Source organism: Ambystoma mexicanum, chromosome 8, assembly GCF_040938575.1.
Source record: "Ambystoma mexicanum isolate Mex_15411 chromosome 8, UKY_AmexF1_1, whole genome shotgun sequence".
NCBI classification, from domain to species: Eukaryota; Metazoa; Chordata; class Amphibia; order Caudata; family Ambystomatidae; genus Ambystoma; species Ambystoma mexicanum.
In genome coordinates, this window is record NC_090929.1 from 483113060 (window position 1) to 483137646 (window position 24587).

The following is a 24587-nucleotide window of genomic DNA, read 5'->3' on the forward strand; positions in this document are numbered from 1 at the left end:
TTTTCTGCAATTAAAAGCGTAAAGAATATAATGTGTTCTGTGGATTGTTCCTGAAGTTACCCTCAAAGATATTTTAAAACCTCTGTCAAGATGTAGATTGCTTAAAGACAGAGGCCCTCATTCTGACTCAGGCGTTAAGGGGTTTACGGCGCCGTAAACGGCGCCGACCCTTAACGCCTGATTACAAGGTTCCCTTTGCGGGATGTCTCTTAACGGCTGCTTTTTTGCAGCCGTTAAAATCCATGCCGCAAAGGGACCTTGGCGATAATTACGGCACCGTAATTTACGGTGCCGTAATTATCGCCTTTCCCCATTCCCATTATGCCCTATGGGGCGAAAATGGGAATGGGGAAGGGTAAAATGGGAAATGGGGATTTACCGCCCCAATCACCTTGGAATGGGGCGGTAAATCCGCCAACCACCATGGCGTAAACGTAGTTTACGCCATGGTGGTAAGGGTACGACCCAGGCGGTAACTTACCGCCTGGGTCGTAATGAGGGCCAGATTCTCTTATTTGTACGTTTGTTGCCAAACCACTGTAAGAATGTTGTCTCCCGGGTTGATCTTTGGTTGTTCTTGGTAGGATTTTGGTGAACCTGTGAGGGTTGGCATATTGCCGAACTGTTTTTCACACTGTTTCTAGTGCTTTCTGAAGGCTTTGGCAAGTTAAGAGAATCCATGGTGATTTAGTTTCAGTATATTAACTGGGGCGATGCCAACAGGGGGCTCTCGCCCACTTATGAAGTTCTGGATGAATATAGTTTGGTCATGCTATTTTAGATTTAGACTCTCAGAATGCATCAAAACACCAGGCAGAGTTTTTGCCGGTAACCTTTTGCTAAAAACTTCGGACAGCCTTAGTACTTAATGATGTAATAACTCTTTCATTCTGAATGTAACTTATGCTCTATTCAGGTTTTGGTTTGTGGAATATCTGTTGAACATATTCTGATTGTTATGCCCAGCTAATATACAATAGCATAGCTCTTCATTAAAATGAATCTTCATCAGAGTAGGAGTGATAAAGGTTCCTGTCAATCTATATCTTATGAGTGAAGTTAACTCTGCATGGGGGTGGGTTGTTATGTTCATGGCAGAAGCAGAACCATTGATAAACCATGATGCACCATAATTAAAAGGTTTTGGGAAAATTGTGAAATATGTCTAGGGCACATAATATGGCAATAGTGGGAAAGCGGCCAGTCTATGGGATAATAAAAATCATATTCTACTCACTTTACTAGAACTTTGAAATGAGTTTAACTCCATAAACAGAAAATGTCCATCATTTGAAATAGAAATAACGTTTGGGGCTAGTTTAATTGTGACAAAGGGCCTCATTACATGGTAGGCGGTAAGGGTTAACGGTCACCGGTACCCTTATTACGAGGTCCCTTTGTGGGTTGGTACTTTAACGCCTGCTTTTAGCAGGCGTTAAAAAACAAACCCGCAAAGGGACCTCAGTGCTAATTACGGTACCGCAATTTGCGGTACCGTAATTAGCGCCTTCCCCATTCCCATTATGCCCTATGGGGTCAAAAATGGGAATGGGGAAGGGCCTTGGTGAATGGGGAATTACCGCCCCCGCTCAACTTGGAGTAGGGCGGTAATTCCGCCGTCCACCAAGGCGGACACTGTGGGCCTCATTACACGGATGGTGGAGAACCATGGCGCTATTAGCACCATGGTTCATGCCGGTAAAATACCAGCACCGCCTTGGCGGAAAGGGGAATTACTGCCCCATTCCAAGGTTGGCGGGGCGGTAATTCCCCTCAATGGGAATGGGGAAGGCGCTAATTACGGTACCCCAAATTGCTGTACCGTAATTAGCTCCCTGGGTCCCTTTGCGGGTTGGTTTTTAACGCCTGCAAAAAGCAGGCGTTAAATCCCCCAAGCCGCACAGGGACCTCGTAGTAAGGCGGTAAGGATTTACCGGTACCGGTATTTTACCGTTACCGGTAAATCCTTACCACCATCCGTGTAATGAGGCCCTGTAAAATACCGGCGGCAACCATGGCGCTAATAGCGCCATGGTTAGCGCCTACCGTGTAATGAGGCCCAAAGTTACAATATAGTGTGTTGTGACAATCTAGGGATATCAATTAGAGAATATATTAAATGCTTCGACTTCAAACGTTGCGCTCTTTTATAAGCAAAGTACATATCTTTATTCAAAATCGTCTTTCAAAATACTGCAAACAATATATATAAAAAAATGTCATACAATAATAAATATAAGTCAAACAAAAAATATAATATGTGGGGCTGTACAAAAGTCATGTGGTGAGGAGGAGAATAGCCCAGAGCTGCATTTCTTTGCCCAGGACCAGCCTTTTTGGGATGCCTGGTGACGAGGTCTATGGCAGGTATAGGTTTCCACCTCATATCATCCTAGACCTGGTCACTGAGTGGGCATGGATGACCCCACATCACCCACCTTGTGCTCCCAAGCACTGAGCCCCTTGGAAAAGGTGCTCAATGTCCTGCATTTTTTGCCACTGGGTCATTTCAGCTGACAACTGCCATAGTTGGGGGTGTCTCACAGCCCACGCAGTCACGCTGCCTACACCAGGTGTTGGCAATCATGACTGCGCTCCCTTCAGTCCGCAGGCACATATACATGCCCAGAACACCCGCAAAAAGTCAGGCTATGGTCCAGAAATTTTACTGGGTGGCACACTTCCCCAAAGTGCTTGGTGCCATAGATTGCACCCGTGTGGCACTACGTCCACCTAGGACCACTGAGCACATCTACCGCAACCGCAAGCACTGGCATTCCATCAACATACAGGTTGTATGCGGTTCCAGGGAAGCATCACCTCTGTCTATGTAAACTATCCTGGGTCTACTCATGACAGTTTCATATACAGAATGTCCGCCCTGAGCCAGGATCTGGAAGCTGGGAAGCATGGCGACACATGGCTCATTGGTGAGTACAAATGTCTATGCACATGCATGCATGTCACACACAGACAAATACACAAACCCAACAAATGACAACCATCATCACCTCCCCAGGGGACAGTGCCTACCCTCTGAGCACCCACATGATGATGCCAATACGGACCCCCACCACACCACCACAGGTAAGATACAACGCAGCCCATATTGCAACCAGGGGCATAGTGGAGTGCACATTCGGAGTACTCAAGTCACGCTTCCACACCCTTGACCGCTCTGGTGGCCAGCTACAATATGCACCCCCAGTAGTGTGCAGGATCATTGTGGCAGCATTTGTCATGCACAATGTTGCAACACGGCGGGACGTACAGGTGGACATGGTGGTGCCCCCACATCCCCAACCACATGCACAGGCGCTGCTCATGGGAGTGGAAAGGGCACGTGGGGAGACAGTCCGGACCCAGCTTGTGGCCATGTTTTTCACCTAAACTCCCACCCCTGCGGAGTGCACACAGGCCTGGCACATACCAGGTGACAATCGATGATGACAAAGAGACAGTCAACTGTCACAACCTTACCACCCTGAGAATATTTCCACGGAAGTGCTACATTGTGTGCATCCCTAGTTACTTAAACATAAGCAATCTGGTGTGACCAAAAGGAACACATGCAAGGTGCATATCCCACCACCCTCCTGCAAAACAGGCCATGAATATCAGTGGTATGTCACCCAAATCCTCCCAACCCCCGTTACCCTCGTTGGCCACACCATGACATGGCATGCAACAGCAAAAGAGCAAACCAAATGCACAATACATGACAAATTAGTTATGAAGTGCCACGTTATAAATGGAAACAGGCCTGAGACAATCACACCTGACATGGAATCAGATGAAATGACTTACCAACAACCTCCCACACATACAAAGTCATACACAAATGCATGCCACCAGCGGGACCATCAACAAAAGACAGAATGCCTGTTGGCATGCACTTTGGGCAATCCAAATCCGCAAATCCAAAAACCGTGTGCTGTGTGTGTCCCCTGCAACATACCGCTCAGCACACAGCACAGTGAGCGGCCATTGTGTTGGGGATACACCTTGAGCATCATATAAAAAAGGACAAGCAACTAAAATGACCTAGTGACGCATGAACACAATCCTAAAAATGCAAGTGATCATGCGCTGCAGGGACACAGCATGGCAAAGAAGGCAATCTGTATGCATGTGTGGGCATGGATGGGTGTTTGTATGTGTGTTGGTGCATTGTGTAAGTTTATGTGTCAGTAGGGACATGCACTCAGTACATGTATGTGAATTGAAGTGACCCTCAGTGTCCTGTACACATCACATGTGAACATTGGCCATGTGGACAACCCAGGGTGTCAAACCACACCAATCCCCTGACACCTAAAAAGTAAACCCAACACAGGAACATCTATTGACCAGCAGAACACATCATGTACATGGGACCCCACATTGACAATGTCAGACAGTGACCAATCACTGCAGCCCAAGCGTACTGCCCCTCCCTCATTTCCTCATCACCTTGACCTTCAGAAGAACTGTGTCTGGGATCCGTCGGCTTCTTCCTTCTAGTCTACCTGGTTTCAGGATCCCCCCGCGCCTTGGTTTCCTTGTTCTTCCTTTCGTGTAAATAGGGTCTAGCCCCCTCAGAGTACACCTTGACCGGTAAAAATACCAAATCGCAGAGAACTCCAAGGAGTCAAACCCTCAAACCAGGTAAAAAGCCTCTAGGCACCAAAAAACCCTGGAAGAGTCTCCAGTAGATGACTTGAAGTTGTAGAATATGGGCAAGTACATGTCCAAGCAGAATGACAGAATAACTTCCAAGGTTGCACAGTTGTAGATTGGTTCAACAGGATGGGTAGGAATTTGAGTAGACAACAATCAATGAGGATGCCAAAACTGATGGGTAGAGCTGAAACTTGAGTAGAAAATAACCAAGGAGGCTGGCACAACTGGATGGTTAAGCTGAAACCCAATCAATCCTTGATAGCGTGAACGGAGAAAGGCAGAGACAGCACAAGTCTGGAAAGGCAGAGTGAATGCATGATTAACATAAACATCTGACAGCAAGTTAAGAGCCAGAACAGTTGAGTAGCTTTGGTAAAAGGCCAAAGTCAACATAAAGGTATGGATGGAATAGATGAAATGTAGGAGGAGCGAGAGAGAAAGCGAGAGAGAGAGATGCTGTGGTACAGAATTGTACCGAGGCAAACCGAGGCAGCCTGCGAGTACGTGGAAATAACTGCCCAAGAGACGGGTGGACAGATCTGCAACAAGGACAGTAGCCAGAAGAAAAACAGGGACCAAAGACACCAGAGTGTGAAAAACGAGTAAAAGAGCAGTAGTCCAGTAAGAAAACTGCACTGTCACACAGCAGCGAAGTCCAAGAGGGAAGACAGATACAACGTGCCATCCAAACGGAACGGAACGTAGAAGTAGTCTAGGTGGACATCTCAGGTGAGGACTGGACCGTGAGTTGTGGTTCTTGTGTCACATTCCTAATGCTTCCACCTTTGCCACAATTCCCAGGGGCTGAACCTAACACTTACCAACTTGACATTGTCACCACCCGGCCCCCTCCCACCATCAGTGTGGCTTTGACAGCTAAAGGGTGCAGGCTACCATCTACAGCATGAAGTGCATCAAGCACGTATACAGGCAATAAATGAAAAAACATCACAATCAACTTCAATAAATGCACAGTTCAAAAATGTACTCACCAAAATTGATTGCAGACATGCCGTGGAGAAAACATCCATAATCCCCACTAGGCGTGTAAACACAAATAGTACAGCAGACTGGCCACAGATATGATGAAAGTCCAATGCCCTTGTGTAATTTGCTGTCACACCGAACCATCCTTGCAAGCCCATGGAAAGGGGAAGCAGGAGTGGCATGTATGTCTGGACGCCAAGCCACAAACACATACACGAGACGAGCTTGAATGGGCCCAGCTGGAACACACAGTGGATGCTTTCAAAAGCCACAAAGCACCATACCGTCACATGAATGCACAATAGACAAACAATATTATTTAAAAAAAAATAAAAATGGCCACATACGACCCGGGGATGGGGGGGCACTCAGGAGGGGGGAGGTACAGGGTGCACTTCAACACCCACATGTGATGATGTTGAGATTAAAAAAAACCTCCATGAGCTCAACGCCTGCATGGCCCGACCTGTGTGCTAGATAAGTCGTTGTCATACTCACCCTCTGGATAGAAATCAGAAGGTGGACATGGCACAGTTGCCTGACCATGCCTATCCACTGCTTGCCCCTCGACGGCAGCAAGCATGCAGGTCTGATAAGCCTGGACCTGTGTGGCAAGGGCATGTAGGTCAGCATGCAGCACCTCACGTGATACACGTGCTTCCTCTTGCAAGGTAGCACATGTATGACGGAGTTCTGCCTGCATGGCCTCACATGACATCTGGGGCACCTCCCGGTATGCATGTAGCTCAGCCAAGATGGTGTTCTCAAGCTGCTCCAACCTCTCTTCTGACTGCTGCCTCTGGGACATGTTGAGCACACCCAGAGTAGATCTTAGGGATTGGTGATCAGCTCTCAGGGCCCCCCTTTGTGCTTCTGCCTGAGCAGCAAGTGCCTCACGCAGAGACACCATTTCAGCCCGGCGTGCCCTGTCTGAGGCGGCCCGTGGACTGCGCTGCCTGCTGCTGGAGCTCCACCTGCCTATTAGGGGGGAGCATGGATTGGGCCACACGTTCCATGCCTTGAGCGATCTTATCAATAGCTTCCCCTTGTTGCTGTGAACTGGCATACATGGATTGCTCCCACTCAGTATACCCCGGTGGCGCACGACAAACGCGTTGCTGGACTTTATACCTGCGGGACCCAAGGAGCCATGAACCTTGCTGGATTGGCACCACTCACGGTTGCAGGACTACATCCCTCCGTTGACATGATGCCACAGGCACATCAGCAAATGATGTGGAGTGTGACCGTGCATCCAGGACCACCACAGGCAGACGTTCTAACATTGTCTGGCCCCTCAGTGCAGGTGTCGCAGACAGAAGATCATCCACATCAGGATCACTCACCGGCGATGAAAGGACATTATGCGCATCCAACTCAACATTGTGCTCAGAGTGTTCATCAGAGCTTGACTGATTGCCAGCCCTGGACACGATGTTCTGGAGAACAAGTGGGTTCTGGTGGTCTACCACCCCACGACCCCCACTTGTGCCGGGTTGCTGATGTAAAAGCAACCCTGTGTCTGGAATGACATCACCATCCTCTGGCTCCATTACGTCATTACCTATAATGTGAACAAAAGAAACATGAGAACACATGTCAGCAGCACATAACCCACACACACATAGAGATCACATCGACAGCCGACACATGAAGCAGACATGTCACACACAACTCAAATTCTGGCATGCATCCAGTGGCATTGATATGCAATGGCATCCCAAAAGCAGAAATGGATGCGTGTAAATTACGAAGCCTACACATGTACTGAATATAGTATATCACCTCCATCACACACCACCTCTGGCAGGCACATATCACAGGCAGAAATGATAGATGGCAACAAAGAGATAGCACGTAGCATAAGCATGTTTGAACAGCCAAATGGCCACAGCTGCAAGTGAATCAAAACACACCATGACACATGTAATATGCATGTACACATGCATCACTAAATCATCATCACCAATATAGCTACATCCATCTGCAGCTTGGCCCGTACTGGGCGTCATGGGCCCTGAAGACATAGTGAATGTCCCGAGCAAAACGAGGGCCTACAACGAGGTATGAGACACCATAACGCCTAGTACGGTCTGAGCTGCTGGTCCATGAAGCCCCCAGAACACCCTTCAGGGCCTGATTCAGCACTTTGTGCATTGAATGTGCCAAAAAACATTATTCAACGTGTCAAATCACCACAACCAGATTTGTTAAGTGGGCCTGGGCGTACAAGTACTGCATGACAGTGCACCTTCAGGATTGTGCCTGTTGAACATAACGGGCGAAATGCTGAAATCTCAGCAGCATTTATGTAAAATAACCACATATTAGTTATTCAACAAAAATGCTGCTGAGAACACATGTGTAAATCAACACTTCCGCACACACCTAAGTACGTAGCTGCAATGTTGCACTACACAATGTTGAAGCTGCTTGCATATGTACATGTGAAAGTGTTCAAATACACCCGTATGGTGTATATGCACAGCATTCGATACAGCAAAGAAAGCAGCTCCAACGCTGCTTGCTTTGATGTATGTGAAAGTGTACACATACATACGTGCAGGCAGCTCCACAGTAATTACAATTCGATTGGCAGGCTACAATCAGTCTGTGGCCTATACCAGTTAGTACAACCCACAGACTGACCTATCAACTTTGCAATACACCCGCTAGGGTGTTTCTATACAGAGCATATGTGTTACAGGATGCACCTGTGCTAGTGCGTTTCATAACAGTGAAGGAATGAAAATTTGAACATACATGCCAGGTCACTTTGACATTGCAGCAGTGAGTAGGCATGTGGAACGGTGTAACATGGCTCAGAAGTGGGTGAGTGCAGTGCAGAACTTGTGTACGTTACCAACAATTTACATCAACAAGTACGTTTTGATGTCAATCACTAAACATGACAGCAGTGTAAGGGCAAGTTCAGCCATCATGTGCAATGTGCATGCACTGGGTTGCATGGCTACAGGTAACCCCCCCCATCCCCACTTAGTGAAAATGCAGGGAGGCATTGCAGGGAAATCAAAGGTTGACCACAGATCTGTGTATTGGCAGACAGTGTTGAATAGCGTCAATTGCATCATCTCAGTCAACTGACACCACAGCAGATGAGAATGGGACAGTAAGCAGGACACATGATGAACCCTCAGTAGTACACCCATTCATGCAGAAGGCACTACACCAGTTTAACAGAGTCAGGGGACCTGAAACAGGGGGAGGCAAGTGCCCCACACATACAATGACACCCTAAACATGTGTGTGATGCAGGACTGTGCCAGAGTGAGCATGGAATGGATGACCAAATGCCATGATACGTATGTAATCCTGGTCACGTACTACAATGATCATCCTGCCAAGGACACATAGGGGCATGCATGGAAAGCACATGGGGTATGAATGGGCACTCATGTCCCCGGGGAGCATCTGCCACCTACACAGTCCGAGTGAGACACCCTGCCTCAAGGACAAAGGATGTAACCCACAGTACGTGTCGGGCAGGTTCGCTGGGGGAAGTGTGCAGGTACACAGGAGCGTGGAACAGGCCTTTGCAGTATTCCAGCATGTTACCCACCAGTGCCATGGTGAAATTGAGGTGCAGGGGGCGGAGGGGCAAGGAAGGATGCCCGCGTGGGGTACCTGCCTGCAGCCTGAATACACATGCACGTCAGTCATGCGTTGACATAATGCGAGTGCTGAGTGGAAAGACATCACAGGCTACATGCAGACAGGTCGGTGAGCTGGAACATGGACCGAAGGGGCAGACGGGTGACTAGCATGTGAGTAGGGTGCATGTGTGGTGATGAGGACAGTCCTCGTCTACTTAACATGTCCAGCATGCATCACAACAGGCACGCATTAGTGAAGCATTGCATGACTCGCAAATGAGAACTATGTACACATAGCATGTAGTGGCAGTCAAGCACTACACATCACACAAGCATACCACACATGGGCTGGACAAACACGCAACAACACTCACCGGACGGGGCATCATAATCCTGCATCTCTCCCACTCCTTCGACCAATTCTGCTGGGATGAACTCCGCAGCGATCACCTCGTGCGGAGTGAGTTCTTCCTCCTCAGGTGATGGCCCACTGCAAGTCACCCGAGTCATGGCATAATTGGAGGCATGCTTTTGCTTATCACAGCGGCGCAGGTCATCCCAATGCTTTTTGCAGTCCCGAGCTGTGCGCACCTCATATCCGAATGCACTAACATCATCCACAACATGCTTCCAGTGTTCCCAATGCTGGGCAGGCATAGTATAGCAATTTGGGCCCAGTAGCATGTTGCGTTCATGTTCTGATACGTAGCCCACAAGGAAGTACAGTTCTTGCTTGCCGAAAGGCTTCTTCCTCGTCGTGCCGGAGGTCGGAGCCGTGTCTGGGGTCCCAGCCTCTTGCACAGGAGCAACCTTCCTCCTCTTGGGAAGTGGTCCGCAACCTGACTGGCAAATGTCGCCCTGATCAGTAGGGGCAGTGGCGCTGGTGGACTGGACCAAGGGAGTGGCAGGTTGAACTAGGACGGACGCCCTGACTTGTGTCAGTGGCTGCTGGGTGCTCTTGACAGGACCCAGCGCAGCAACAGCCGCTGTGCCAAGGTCTGTGACCGAGACTGTCCTGGTTGGCAGACTCACAGCCGGGGTGGTGTTGGCTGCATCTGCCCATGCAGTTGCCAACACCCGGCTGCTCGGGGCAGCAGATGGCAACACTGCCCCAGGGACAAGTGCCTCGGTCGGAGCATCCCTGTGAGCACATTGCTTGTGCCTCCTGACCACCTGGAATTCAGCCTGGGAGTCCTCAGGTGCCAACGCATCATGCGCTGGCCGACCCTGAGCCTGGGTGGTGGTCGCCACAGCTGCACCTTCAGCTCCCACTACCGTTGGGCCCGTGGCAGTAGATGAAACTGACTGCCGGGTCACATGGGTGCCAGTGTCAGATGCAAGAGCTGTATCTCCCGGAGCCGTATGGGGTGGTGGCATGACTGCAGCAACACCTGGCAGAACATCCTGCTGAAGTGGCGCACCCCTGCCTCTTCCCCCTCTGCAGGCACCCAGGCCATCCTGGACTCCCCCTACTCCCTGGTCACCCCAGCCACGTCACTGACCATGTGGTGGATGCCCAACTGAGGTGCCCCTCACCTTTCATGGCCTCCCAACCATGGCACGGATGTACTAGTGCCAATGGGAGGTGTACAATTATACTGGGCAATTGAGGTGAAGAGTGCAGGGTACGTGATGTAAATAGCACCCCTGTGCTCCTGCAAGGCTGTATGTGACCCCTGTGAGAAAATGATGGGTCACGCAATGCTCAGGCACCCCAAATCTGCAATAAAACCATGCACGCAACCCCCGGTAGCCCACATGTGTGGAATTAACCTCTTGCAGTACACAGTGGCACCAAGGGACACAAAAAACGCTTATGCTTGGGACACACAGGCTACTATGACCTCAAAAACAGGTAAGCGATACACAGGGGGACACGCAGTGGGAAAAATAGCATGCGCGACTCACCGTCTGACTAGCGTGGGAAAGAAAAACATGTGTAGGCAAGACCCCCGCCAAAGAAGAGGTACGTCCTCGATCCGCTGTGAAGTGATGGCGCGTCAAACAACAAGAAGTAGCAACACACGTGTCGGTCTCAACGAAAAGCATGTACATCGAACTGCTGGCCTGTGCTCACCTTTAACTCGTGCCGAAGGGAAACGCCCGCGCGTCACGTCACTTACGCGCTTACGCCCTTTCCTCGATTTACACACATTCACACGTGGACGTGCTGTTTTTGCACGTGAGGATTCACTCTGCACCCGTGCCGAGGAGAACGCCTGCACGCATCATGTCACTTACGCGCTTAGCCCCTTTCCTCGAATCACACACTGACGTGCTGTTTTTTCATGTGCGGATTCACTCTGCATAAAGCTGGCCACGCAACAACATACGGAAGACCACGCTCCTGCCCAGAATGCCATTTTCCTGCCCCCCAGAGCCCTGAGCAATCTCCCACGAGCCATCTGCTGCTGCCTGCCTGCCTGCTGGCAACGTGCCCTGCTATTTGGTGCCTGCACATCAGCCATCTGCAGGGGTTCAGTTGCTGCGACCACCCCTGCTGGAACAGAAGACTCCCGACTGCTGTTCCATCGCTCCACAGCCCAGCCCCAGGACCCAGTTGCCCACCCACACCTGCCTCAGGGGTTGCCATGTCGGGACAAATACCATCTGAGACCACTGGCAACCCCCATCCAGAGAGGCATAGGGCTGTCAGCTTCTCAGCCACAGAAGTTGGCATCCTGGTGGAGCAAGTCCCGGGGCATTATGATGCCCTCTTCAGACGACTTTGCGTCAACAAGGATAGACGGAAGAGGACCTGGTTGGATATCGTAGTTGCCATCAACGCCCAACTGCATGTGGAGATGCACACATGTTTGCATTTCTGTGTATCTACTATGCCATGGTTGAGGTGTGACACATGGATGCTGGTTCCACCTTCATGTACGTGCACAGTGTACATGTGTGTGTGTGTGATTGACATGTGTGTGACTGTGAGACGCCATGGATGCATGTGACCCGGACATGTGGGTACCTGATTGGCAGATGTGAGTGACTTAGTTGCCGATGATTGCATTGTGACAGGTGGTGGAGATGTACAGATGCATGCCTTTCTGGTGGGGGGAAATGAGTCGAGGCCTGCTGGCAGGTTGCCGTCACTGGGGGTGGGGTGGGGGGACATGAGTCGGGGCCTCCTGGCAAGTTGCCATCATTAATGGTGGGGTGGGGGGACATGAGTCAGGGCCTGCTGGCAGGTTTCTGTCATTGGAGAGGGTGTGGGGGGACATGAGTCGGGGCCTGCTGGCAGGTTGCCGTCATTGGGGGTGGAGTGGGGGAACATGACTCGGGGCCTGCTGGAAGGTTACCATCAATGGGGGTGGGGTGGAGGGACATGAGTCGAGGCCTGCTGGCAAGTTGCCATCATTGGTGTTGGGAGGACATGAGTCGGGGCCTGCTGGCAGGTTGCCGTCAATGGGGGTGGCGTGGGGGGACATGAGTCAGGGCCTGCTGGCAGGTGCCTGTCACTGGTGGGGGGACATGAGTCGGCACCTGCTGGATGGTTGCCGTCATTGCAGGTGGGGTGGGGGGACATGAGTCGGGGCCTGCTGGCAGGTTGCCGTCAATGGGGGTGAGGTGGGGGGTCATGAGTTGGGCCTGCCGGCAGGTGCCTGTCACTGGTCGTGGGACATGTTTTGGGGCTCACAAATGCATGGTGTCATGTGGGCTGTCTGCAGGGCATGTCCAAGGGTGATGTGGGCTGCCTGTGGGGCACGGTCAGGGGTGTAGGGTGGTCCCCTGTGGTGTGGGCTGCCTGCGGGGCATGGTCAGGGGTGTAGGGTGGTCCCTCACCACAGGTGACCACCCCCCCATGCCCCGCAGGCAGACCATCCTCCCTGACCATGCCCCGCAGCCAGCCCATCACCCCTGGGCATGCCCAGCAGGCAGCTCATCCACCCACCCCATGCCCTGCAGGCAGCCCATCCACCCTCCGCATGCTCCACAGGCAGCCCATCCGCCCTCCCCATGTCCCGGAGGCAGACCATCCACCCTCCCCATCAATGGGGGTGGGGTGGGTGTCATGGTGCGTGCTCCGAAACCCCTGGAACTGTTGGGCCCACCACAGTACCTGTCACCCAGAAGGACTTGTCAGGCCCCAAGGAAGTGCCCCAGAGCCTCATGGACTCAGTCCTGGTGCCGTTAGCGCCAGGCTCATGAAATGGGCTGAACTTATGGAACTACTTAATCTGCCTAGTGAGGCTGAGCCTTCTGTATATCCAAGGTGTGGTAGAGGGACTACTTTTCCTGAGAGACAGGGTGTGGTAAATGGACTACTTTACCTGGAATTACTTGCAAGGCTATTTAAGCCACACCCTGCAGGCAGAACACGCTTCGCTTTATTCTGCACTCTTGCAGCGTAACGCTCACCGCGTCTGCTCTGTCCTCGAGTTTCTACAGCCACGCCCGTCTGAGATTTCCATCCATCTGTGCCTGGAAGAAGAAAAGGAGAAGAACAGGTGTTACTACAGCGACAAAGGCCTTACCTGCAATTCCGTCCATCGGTCTCATCTCCAGCTGGTCTTCTGACCGCCGCCCCTGTTGGGAAAGGACTTCCGCACAGGCATCCAATACTCACCCGGGATTCTGCTTTCCTCCGGGTTACTTCGGAGCAGGTCTTCCATTCTCCATCTTGGGGCCGCGCCGCACCTGCAAAAAGGGAACAGAAAACAGCAGATTAGTCGTGCACAATACAAAAACGAACAATAGTTCAGCCATCCAGCGCCACTCATCCACGCTAATACTCACCTGGAGGCAACCAGTTAAGCATCCTAGGAGAGTCAATTCATCTTCTAAACTTCCGTACTTAACCGCGTCTGCAAGAAAGACAAAGCACGTTTAAACCTTGGGACAATAAGACTTTGAACATCTATACCAAGCTGCCATTGGGATAGAGACTTCCAAGCGTTCCCGAAACACAGCAACAGCCACTCAGGAACAGTAAAGTAACTGTGGCCAGAGAAAGACTGAGCCTACTGCTCCCCTGCTGAAGGTCAAGCAGGGCGCAGAGCCAACCTCACCAAACTCAAAGGCTAACGCCTCCTGGGGAGATAACAAGGGAGAGGACACCATCAAAACTATGCCAGTACAGATATCGGTCATACGACTACGTGCTACGCCCCCGTGGAGACCAGGTGAGTGGGACAGAGCGCGAAGTCTTCTACTAATTCTTTACCTGGGTGTCATGGAAACCTCAAAGACAGACCAAGTAACCCAGCTTTTGGGGGAACTCAGGGCCGAGGTACATTCAGCCCGGCAGGAGACCAATGCTTTAAGGAGGGAATTGATCGTGGCTAAAGATCGTACCAATGAGCTTGCTAAACAATTGCTTCAATCCCAGGTGGGGCAAACACGTTACCTGGATTGGGGTCAACGGTTACGACTACACCCAGAAACCCAGTTTAAGTGGTCCTTCCAGGAGCCGTACCTTTGGCACCTCCAGAACGCTTTGCAGGAGACCCAAAAAGGTATGCAGTTTTCATGAACCAGTGCCGACTACATTTCCTATGTAGGCCAGGGGCCTTTCCAAATGACCAATCAAGGGTAGCCTTTGTATTGTCTTATCTCAGTGGCAGTGCTGCGGACTGGCCGGTACCTCTAGTCAATCGGGACGATCCCATCTTGCGAGACTTCCAGAGGTTCCAAATGAACATGGAGAAGTTGTTTGCCCGCCACTCTCAGGGTGAGGCATTGGATAATTAACTCTTGTCCCTGCGCCAAGGCAATCAAGATCTGTTGACGTACATCGCAACTTTTAATAGACTGATAGTAGAAACTGATTGGCCAGACGACAAAAGAACAACTCTGTTTTACCGGCGCTTAGGAGGGGAGTTGAAGGATGTTTTAGCTCAAGTGGTCAACCCTCCTAGTGATTGTGCGGAATACATAGATCTGGTGGTTCAGCTTGATCATAGACTACAGAACCGTAAGGCAGATCGAGCTAGAATGGACACTCAGATTTTTGTACGCCAAAAAGAGAATGCATCCAAGACTTCCGACTTGGTCCAACCAATGCAGATTGGAGGAGTGTGAGGGCCGTTAACCAAGGCTGAAAGAGATAGAAGACAACAACAGCTATGTTTGTATTGTGGCTCAGCCGGCCACTTCCTTCGAGACTGCCCTGTAAAACCACCCAAGAAGGCAGTCGGAGTTGCCGGCAAAGTGGAAAACTTCCTCGCCCGACAAGCGTAGAGGTCCGCTTGTCGAGCGAAAAGAAGGACTCTCAGACCTCGCACCTCGTCTTGCCAATGATCCTCATAAATCACCAACAGCCATATCAAATGCATGCAGTCTGAGCATATATCGATAGCGGAGCCATTGTAAATGATATGGATCACGATTTGGCTACAAGGATGAATCTTCCTCTGTGTGAAAAGGCAACTACAGATTTAGTCACCACTGTCGATGGAACTGAGATCGCTTCGGGTCCAGTAACGCACTCGACAACAGAAATGACACTTTTGTGCCAAGACGGACATCGGGAAGACATTGTGTTCAATCTAATCAAGGCTCCACAATTTCAAATAATTCTGGGAATGCCATGGCTAGAATCACACAATCCTTGCATCGACTGGCGTGCTAAGAGGCTGACCTTATCAGTCGAATGTGCTCTTACCTGTTACCAAACAAAGGAACCTTTGGTTAAGGAAGTCGCAACTATCATGAATCTGCCTAATCCGCTACCTCCAGAATACCAAGACTATCAGGATGTTTTCCAGAAGGACCAAGCGAATACTCTTCCTCCCCTCCTTATAGATCATACGATTGTCAGATCGACCTTATACCTGGCACACTGATTCCATGTGGCCGAATCTACGCTCTTACGAACCTGAAAATCTGCATTTAAAAAAGTATCTTGACCAATACCTGGCTAACAGCTTTATCCGTCCGTCCAAGTCCCCAGCAGCCTCGCCCTTGTTCTTCGTGCCTAAAAAAGAAGGAGACCTTAGGACTTGCATCGATTACCGCGCATTAAACCAAGTCACAGTTAAAAACCGTTACCCCTTGCCACTAATTCCTGAACTTTTGGACCAAGTTAAAGATGCCCGAATCTATACCAAGCGAGATCTTAGAGGGGCATATCATCTGGTATGAATAAAAAAAGGGGACGAATGGAAGACCGCCTTCCGCACCAAATACGGATTATTCGAATACCAAGTGATGCCCTTTGGCCTTTGCAACGCCCCAGCGGAGTTCCAGTATTTCATGAATGACGTCCTGCGTGAATTTATTGATGTGTGTGTCGTAGTATACATAGATGACATTCTGGTATATTCATTGTCTGAACAGGAACATGTGAAACACGTCCATGCAGTTTTGGACAAACTTCGACAACACAGATTGTTTGCAAAACTGGAAAAATGCTTCTTCCAAGTTACGGAGGTCGAATTCCTTGGGTTTGTCCTAACCCCACATGGTGTACGCATGGATTCACGGAAGGTTGACGCCATTCTCAACTGGCCTTCCCCAACCTCGATTAAAGGAGTTCAGAGTATGCTTGGATTTGCGAACTTCTATCGCCACTTCATTCTGGGCTTCTCGCAGCTAGTGCATCCCATTACCTCTCCACTGCGAAAGAACAAACGTTTTCAATGGTCAGAGGAAGCCGAGAAAGCCTTTCAGGACTTAAAGCAAAAATTCATCTCAGCCCCGATCCTGAAACACCCACGTCCAGACCTACCGTACGTGGTTGAGACCGACGCTTCCAGTTCGCCAATGGGAGCGGTCCTCTCGCAAAAAGATCCTGAAACGGGTCAACTCCATCCAGTGGCCTTCTGGTCACAGAAATTCACGGCACCAAAATTGAATTATGCCATTACGGACAAGTAACTTCTGGCCATCTAGGCGGCCTTCAAGGCTTGGCGGCTTTACCTTCTGGGAGCAAGACATACAATTACAGTAATCACTGACCACCGCAATCTACAGTACTTGAATGTGGCAAAGGCCCAATCATCCTGCCAACTCCGATGGGCATTATTTTTTGCTGAATTTGACTTTGTGATTACTTACCGACCTGGTTGTCGAAATGGCAAGGCAGACGCTCTATCTCGCATTGGGGTAGAAGAGGAATCCACCAACCCAGACCCAGTGCCCATCATTCCCGGAGAAAAGATCTTAGGAGTGACAGCGTCTCTAACCTTAGAAGACATCCACAAAGAAATCACACATCTCATGGATACAGACACTCTGAGAGACTGGCCTACCAAAAGTGTTCATCATTCTGTCTCAAACCACTTACCATATTTTCAGGGACGTCTCTACCTACCCAGCAAAGAACTTCAGGAGAGGGTCATCTCGAATTACCACGAATCACTGGTTGAAGGTCATCCTGGGATAGCTAAGACCGAAGCCAAGATCAAGCGATACTATTGGTGGCCTACATGGCGTAAAGACATCAAGCAATTTGTATTATCCTGTGGAATTTGCGCACAAAACAAGGCCTTGAAGAAAAGATCACCAGGTCAACTGCAACCACTGGATATTCCGCCTACGCCTTGGCATACGTTGTCTCTTGATTTTATAACTGACCTTCCTCCTTGTAACGGGTTCAACACAATTTTGGCGGTGGTGGACTTGTTTTCGAAGATGGCTCATTTCATTCCAATGAAGGACTTACCCTCAGCTTCAATCTTGGCTGAAGAATTCTTAGAGCAGATAGTCCGAATACATGGATTCCCTTCCATCCTAATTTCGGATCGTGGCAGTCAATTTATCTCACGATTTTGGAAAAAGTGTTGCAAATTAGCACAAATTGATTTAAGACTTTCCACAAGCCACCATCCCCAGACTGATGGTCAGACTGAGAGGACCAACCAGACTCTAGAACAATACCTCAGATGTATGTTACACCAAACTGAAAGCAGTTGGAAAGACATTTTATGGATAACCGAGTATGCCTACAACAATTCCCTGCACTGCAGCATCGGCCAGACTCCCTTCTACACCATTTACGGGTTGCATCCACGAACCTCCAATCTTGACTCGACTCAACCTTTGGAAATGCCAGCAGTAAGAAGTTTTCACACTACTATTACTCAAGCTTTCAAATAAGCAATGGATCAGCTGAAACAAGCCAAGGAAAGATACAAGAAGTCAGCAGACATCCATAGGAGTGAAGCTCCAAAGTATCAAGTTGGAGATGAAGTCTGGCTGGCATCGAAGCACATACCAATGAAAGGAACCTGAACCTTCAACCCCAGATACATAGGTCCATACACCATTAAGGCCATCATGAATCCGGTAGCTGTGAAGTTGAATTTACCTTTGCACATGAAAATTCATCCCGCGTTTCGTGTCTCACTTCTGAAACCAGTGCAACCAGGAACCCGAGTACTGAAACCACCAAAACCGATCATGGTCGACGGGGAACCCGAATTTGAAGTCAAGGATATCCTGGACTCGAAAATCGTCAAATCAAAACTGTTTTATCTAATAGACTGGAAAGGATATGGACCACATGAAAGATCATGGGAACCTAGTGAACACATTCATGCACCACGGTTGTTGAAAAGGTTTCATCATAGTCACCCGAACAAACCAGGACCAAGGAGAGATCCCGCCATTAGGGGGGCTTTGGAGGGAGTGTTGTCATGGTGCGTGCTCCGAAACACCTGGAACTGTTGGGCCCACCCCAGTCCCTGTCACCCAGAAGGACTTGTAAGGCCCCAAGGAAGTGCCCCAGAGCCTCATGGACTCAGTCCTGGCGCCGTTGGCGCCAGGCTCATGAAATGGGCTGAACTTATGGAACTACTTAATCTGCCTAGTGATGCTGAGCCTTCTGTATATCCAGGGTGTGGCAGAGGGACTACTTTTCCTGAGAGACAGGGTGTGGTAAAGGGACTACTTTACTTGGAACTACTTGCAAGGCTATTTAAGCCACACCCTGCAGGCAGAACACGCTTTGCGTTATTCTGCACTCTTGCAGCGTGACGCTCACCATGTCTGCTCTGTCCTCGAGTTTCTACAGCCACGCCCGTCTGAGATTTCCATCCATCTGTGCCTGGAAGAAGAAAAGGAGAAGAACAGGTGTTACTACAGTGACAAAGGCCTTACCTGCAATTCCGTCCCTCGGTCTCGTCTCCAGCTGGTCTTCTGACCGCCGCCCCTCTTGGGAAAGGACTTCCGCACAGGCATCCAGTACTCACCCGGGTTTCTGCTTTCCTCCGGGTTACTTCGGAGCAGGTCTTCCATTCTCCATCTTGGGGCCGCGCCGCACCTGCAAAAAGGGAACAGAAAACAGCAGGTTAGTCGTGCACAATACAAAAACGAACAATAGTTCAGCCATCCAGCGCCACTCATCCACGCTAATACTCACCTGGAGGCAACCAGTTAAGCATCCTAGGAGAGTCAATTCATCTTCTAAACTTCCGTACTTAACCGCGTCTGCAAGAAAGACAAAGCACGTTTAAACCTTGGGACAATAAGACTTTGAACATCTATACCAAGCTGCCATTGGGATAGAGACTTCCAAGCGTTCCCGAAACACAGCAACAGCCACTCAGGAACAGTAAAGTAACTGTGGCCAGAGAAAGACTGAGCCTACTGCTCCCCTGCTGAAGGTCAAGCAGGGCGCAGAGCCAACCTCACCAAACTCAAAGGCTAACGCCTCCTGGGGAGATAACAAGGGAGAGGACACCATCAAAACTATGCCAGTACAGATATCGGTCATACGACTACGTGCTACGCCCCCGTGGATACCAGGTGAGTGGGACAGAGCGCGAAGTCTTCTACTAATTCTTTACCTGGGTGTCATGGAAACCTCAAAGACAGACCAAGTAACCCAGCTTTTGGGGGAACTCAGGGCCGAGGTACATTCAGCCCGGCAGGAGACCAATGCTTTAAGGAGGGAATTGATTGTGGCTAAAGATCGTACCAATGAGCTTGCTAAACAATTGCTTCAATCCCAGGCGGGGCAAACACCGTTACCTGGATTGGGGTCAACAGTTACGACTACACCCAGAAACCCAGTTTAAGTGGTCCTTCCAGGAGCCGTACCTTTGGCACCTCCAGAACGCTTTGCAGGAGACCCAAAAAGGTATGCAGTTTTCATGAACCAGTGCCGACTACATTTCCTATGTAGGCCAGGGGCCTTTCCAAATGACCAATCAAGGGTGTCCTTTGTATTGTCTTATCTCAGTGGCAGTGCTGCGGACTGGCCGGTACCTCTAATCAATCGGGACGATCCCATCTTGCGAGACTTCCAGAGGTTCCAAATGAACATGGAGAAGTTGTTGGCCCGCCACTCTCAGGGTCAGGCATTGGATAATTAACTCTTGTCCCTGCGCCAAGGCAATCAAGATCTGTTGACGTACATCGCAACTTTTAATAGACTGATAGTAGAAACTGATTGGCCAGACGACAAAAGAACAACTCTGTTTTACCGGCGCTTAGGAGGGGAGTTGAAGGATGTTTTAGCTCAAGTGGTCAACCCTCCTAGTGATTGTGCGGAATACATAGATCTGGTGGTTCAGCTTGATCATAGACTACAGAACCGTAAGGCAGATCGAGCTAGAATGGACACTCAGATTTTTGTACGCCAAAAAGAGAATGCATCCAAGACTTCCGACTTGGTCCAACCAATGCAGATTGGAGGAGTGTGAGGGCCGTTAACCAAGGCTGAAAGAGATAGAAGAAGACAGCTATGTTTGTATTGTGGCTCAGCCGGCCACTTCCTTCGAGACTGCCCTGTAAAACCACCCAAGAAGGCAGTCGGAGTTGCCGGCAAAGTGGAAAACTTCCTCGCCCGACAAGCGTAGAGGTCCGCTTGTCGAGCGAAAAGAAGGACTCTCAGACCTCGCACCTCGTCTTGCCAATGATCCTCATAAATCACCAACAGCCATATCAAATGCATGCAGTCTGAGCATATATCGATAGCGGAGCCATTGTAAATGATATGGATCACGATTTGGCTACAAGGATGAATCTTCCTCTGTGTGAAAAGGCAACTACAGATTTAGTCACCACTGTCGATGGAACTGAGATCGCTTCGGGTCCAGTAACGCACTCGACAACAGAAATGACACTTTTGTGCCAAGACGGACATCGGGAAGACATTGTGTTCAATCTAATCAAGGCTCCACAATTTCAAATAATTCTGGGAATGCCATGGCTAGAATCACACAATCCTTGCATCGACTGGCGTGCTAAGAGGCTGACCTTATCAGTCGAATGTGCTCTTACCTGTTACCAAACAAAGGAACCTTTGGTTAAGGAAGTCGCAACTATCATGAATCTGCCTAATCCGCTACCTCCAGAATACCAAGACTATCAGGATGTTTTCCAGAAGGACCAAGCGAATACTCTTCCTCCCCTCCTTATAGATCATACGATTGTCAGATCGACCTTATACCTGGCACACTGATTCCATGTGGCCGAATCTACGTCCTTACGAACCTGAAAATCTGCATTTAAAAAAGTATCTTGACCAATACCTGGCTAACAGCTTTATCCGTCCGTCCAAGTCCCCAGCAGCCTCGCCCTTGTTCTTCGTGCCTAAAAAAGAAGGAGACCTTAGGACTTGCATCGATTACCGCGCATTAAACCAAGTCACAGTTAAAAACCGTTACCCCTTGCCACTAATTCCTGAACTTTTGGACCAAGTTAAAGATGCCCAAATCTATACCAAGCGAGATCTTAGAGGGGCATATCATCTGGTATGAATAAAAAAAGGGGACGAATGGAAGACCGCCTTCCGCACCAAATACGGATTATTCGAATACCAAGTGATGCCCTTTGGCCTTTGCAACGCCCCAGCGGAGTTCCAGTATTTCATGAATGACGTCCTGCGTGAATTTATTGATGTGTGTGTCGTAGTATACATAGATGACATTCTGGTATATTCATTGTCTGAACAGGAACATGTGAAACACGTCCATGCAGTTTTGGACAAACTTCGACAACACAGATTGTTTGCAAAACTGGAAAAATGCTTCTTCCAAGTTACGGAGGTCGAATTCCTTGGGTTTGTCCTAACCCCACATGGTGTACGCATGGATTCACGGAAGGTTGACGCCATTCTCAACTGGCCTTCCCCAACCTCGATTAAAGGAGTTCAGAGTATGCTTGGATTTGCGAACTTCTATCGCCACTTCATTCTGGGCTTCTCGCAGCTAGTGCATCCCATTACCTCTCCACTGCGAAAGAACAAACGTTTTCAATGGTCAGAGGAAGCCGAGAAAGCCTTTCAGGACTTAAAGCAAAAATTCATCTCAGCCCCGATCCTGAAACACCCACGTCCAGACCTACCGTACGTGGTTGAGACCGACGCTTCCAGTTCGCCAATGGGAGCGGTCCTCTCGCAAAAAGATCCTGAAACGGGTCAACTCCATCCAGTGGCCTTCTGGTCACAGAAATTCACGGCACCAAAATTGAATTATGCCATTACGGACAAGTAACTTCTGGCCATCTAGGCGGCCTTCAAGGCTTGGCGGCTTTACCTTCTGGGAGCAAGACATACAATTACAGTAATCACTGACCACCGCAATCTACAGTACTTGAATGTGGCAAAGGCTCAATCATCCTGCCAACTCCGATGGGCATTATTTTTTGCTGAATTTGACTTTGTGATTACTTACCGACCTGGTTGTCGAAATGGCAAGGCAGACGCTCTATCTCGCATTGGGGTAGAAGAGGAATCCACCAACCCAGACCCAGTGCCCATCATTCCCGGAGAAAAGATCTTAGGAGTGACAACGTCTCTAACCTTAGATGACATCCACAAAGAAATCACACATCTCATGGATACAGACACTCTGAGAGACTGGCCTACCAAAAGTGTTCATCATTCTGTCTCAAACCACTTACCATATTTTCAGGGACGTCTCTACCTACCCAGCAAAGAACTTCAGGAGAGGGTCATCTCGAATTACCACGAATCACTGGTTGAAGGTCATCCTGGGATAGCTAAGACCGAAGCCAAGATCAAGCGATACTATTGGTGGCCTACATGGCGTAAAGACATCAAGCAATTTGTATTATCCTGTGGAATTTGCGCACAAAACAAGGCCTTGAAGAAAAGATCACCAGGTCAACTGCAACCACTGGATATTCCGCCTACCCCTTGGCATACGTTGTCTCTTGATTTTATAACTGACCTTCCTCCTTGTAACGGGTTCAACACAATTTTGGCGGTGGTGGACTTGTTTTCGAAGATGGCTCATTTCATTCCAATGAAGGACTTACCCTCAGCTTCAATCTTGGCTGAAGAATTCTTAGAGCAGATAGTCCGAATACATGGATTCCCTTCCATCCTAATTTCGGATCGTGGCAGTCAATTTATCTCACGATTTTGGAAAAAGTGTTGCAAATTAGCACAAATTGATTTAAGACTTTCCACAAGCCACCATCCCCAGACTGATGGTCAGACTGAGAGGACCAACCAGACTTTAGAACAATACCTCAGATGTATGTTACACCAAACTGAAAGCAGTTGGAAAGACATTTTATGGATAACCGAGTATGCCTACAACAATTCCCTGCACTCCAGCATCGGCCAGACTCCCTTCTACACCATTTACGGGTTGCATCCACGAACCTCCAATCTTGACTCGACTCAACCTTTGGAAATGCCAGCAGTAAGAAGTTTTCACACTACTATTACTCAAGCTTTCAAATAAGCAATGGATCAGCTGAAACAAGCCAAGGAAAGATACAAGAAGTCAGCAGACATCCATAGGAGTGAAGCTCCAAAGTATCAAGTTGGAGATGAAGTCTGGCTGGCATCGAAGCACATACCAATGAAAGGAACCTGAACCTTCAACCCCAGATACATAGGTCCATACATCATTAAGGCCATCATGAATCCGGTAGCTGTGAAGTTGAATTTACCTTTGCACATGAAAATTCATCCCGCGTTTCGTGTCTCACTTCTGAAACCAGTGCAACCAGGAACCCGAGTACTGAAACCACCAAAACCGATCATGGTCGATGGGGAACCCGAATTTGAAGTCAAGGATATCCTGGACTCGAAAATCGTCAAATCAAAACTGTTTTATCTAATAGACTGGAAAGGATATGGACCACATGAAAGATCATGGGAACCTAGTGAACACATTCATGCACCACGGTTGTTGAAAAGGTTTCATCATAGTCACCCGAACAAACCAGGACCAAGGAGAGATCCCGCCATTAGGGGAGCTTTGGAGGGAGTGTTGTCATGGTGCGTGCTCCGAAACACCTGGAACTGTTGGGCCCACCCCAGTCCCTGTCACCCAGAAGGACTTGTAAGGCCCCAAGGAAGTGCCCCAGAGCCTCATGGACTCAGTCCTGGCGCCGTTGGCGCCAGGCTCATGAAATGGGCTGAACTTATGGAACTACTTAATCTGCCTAGTG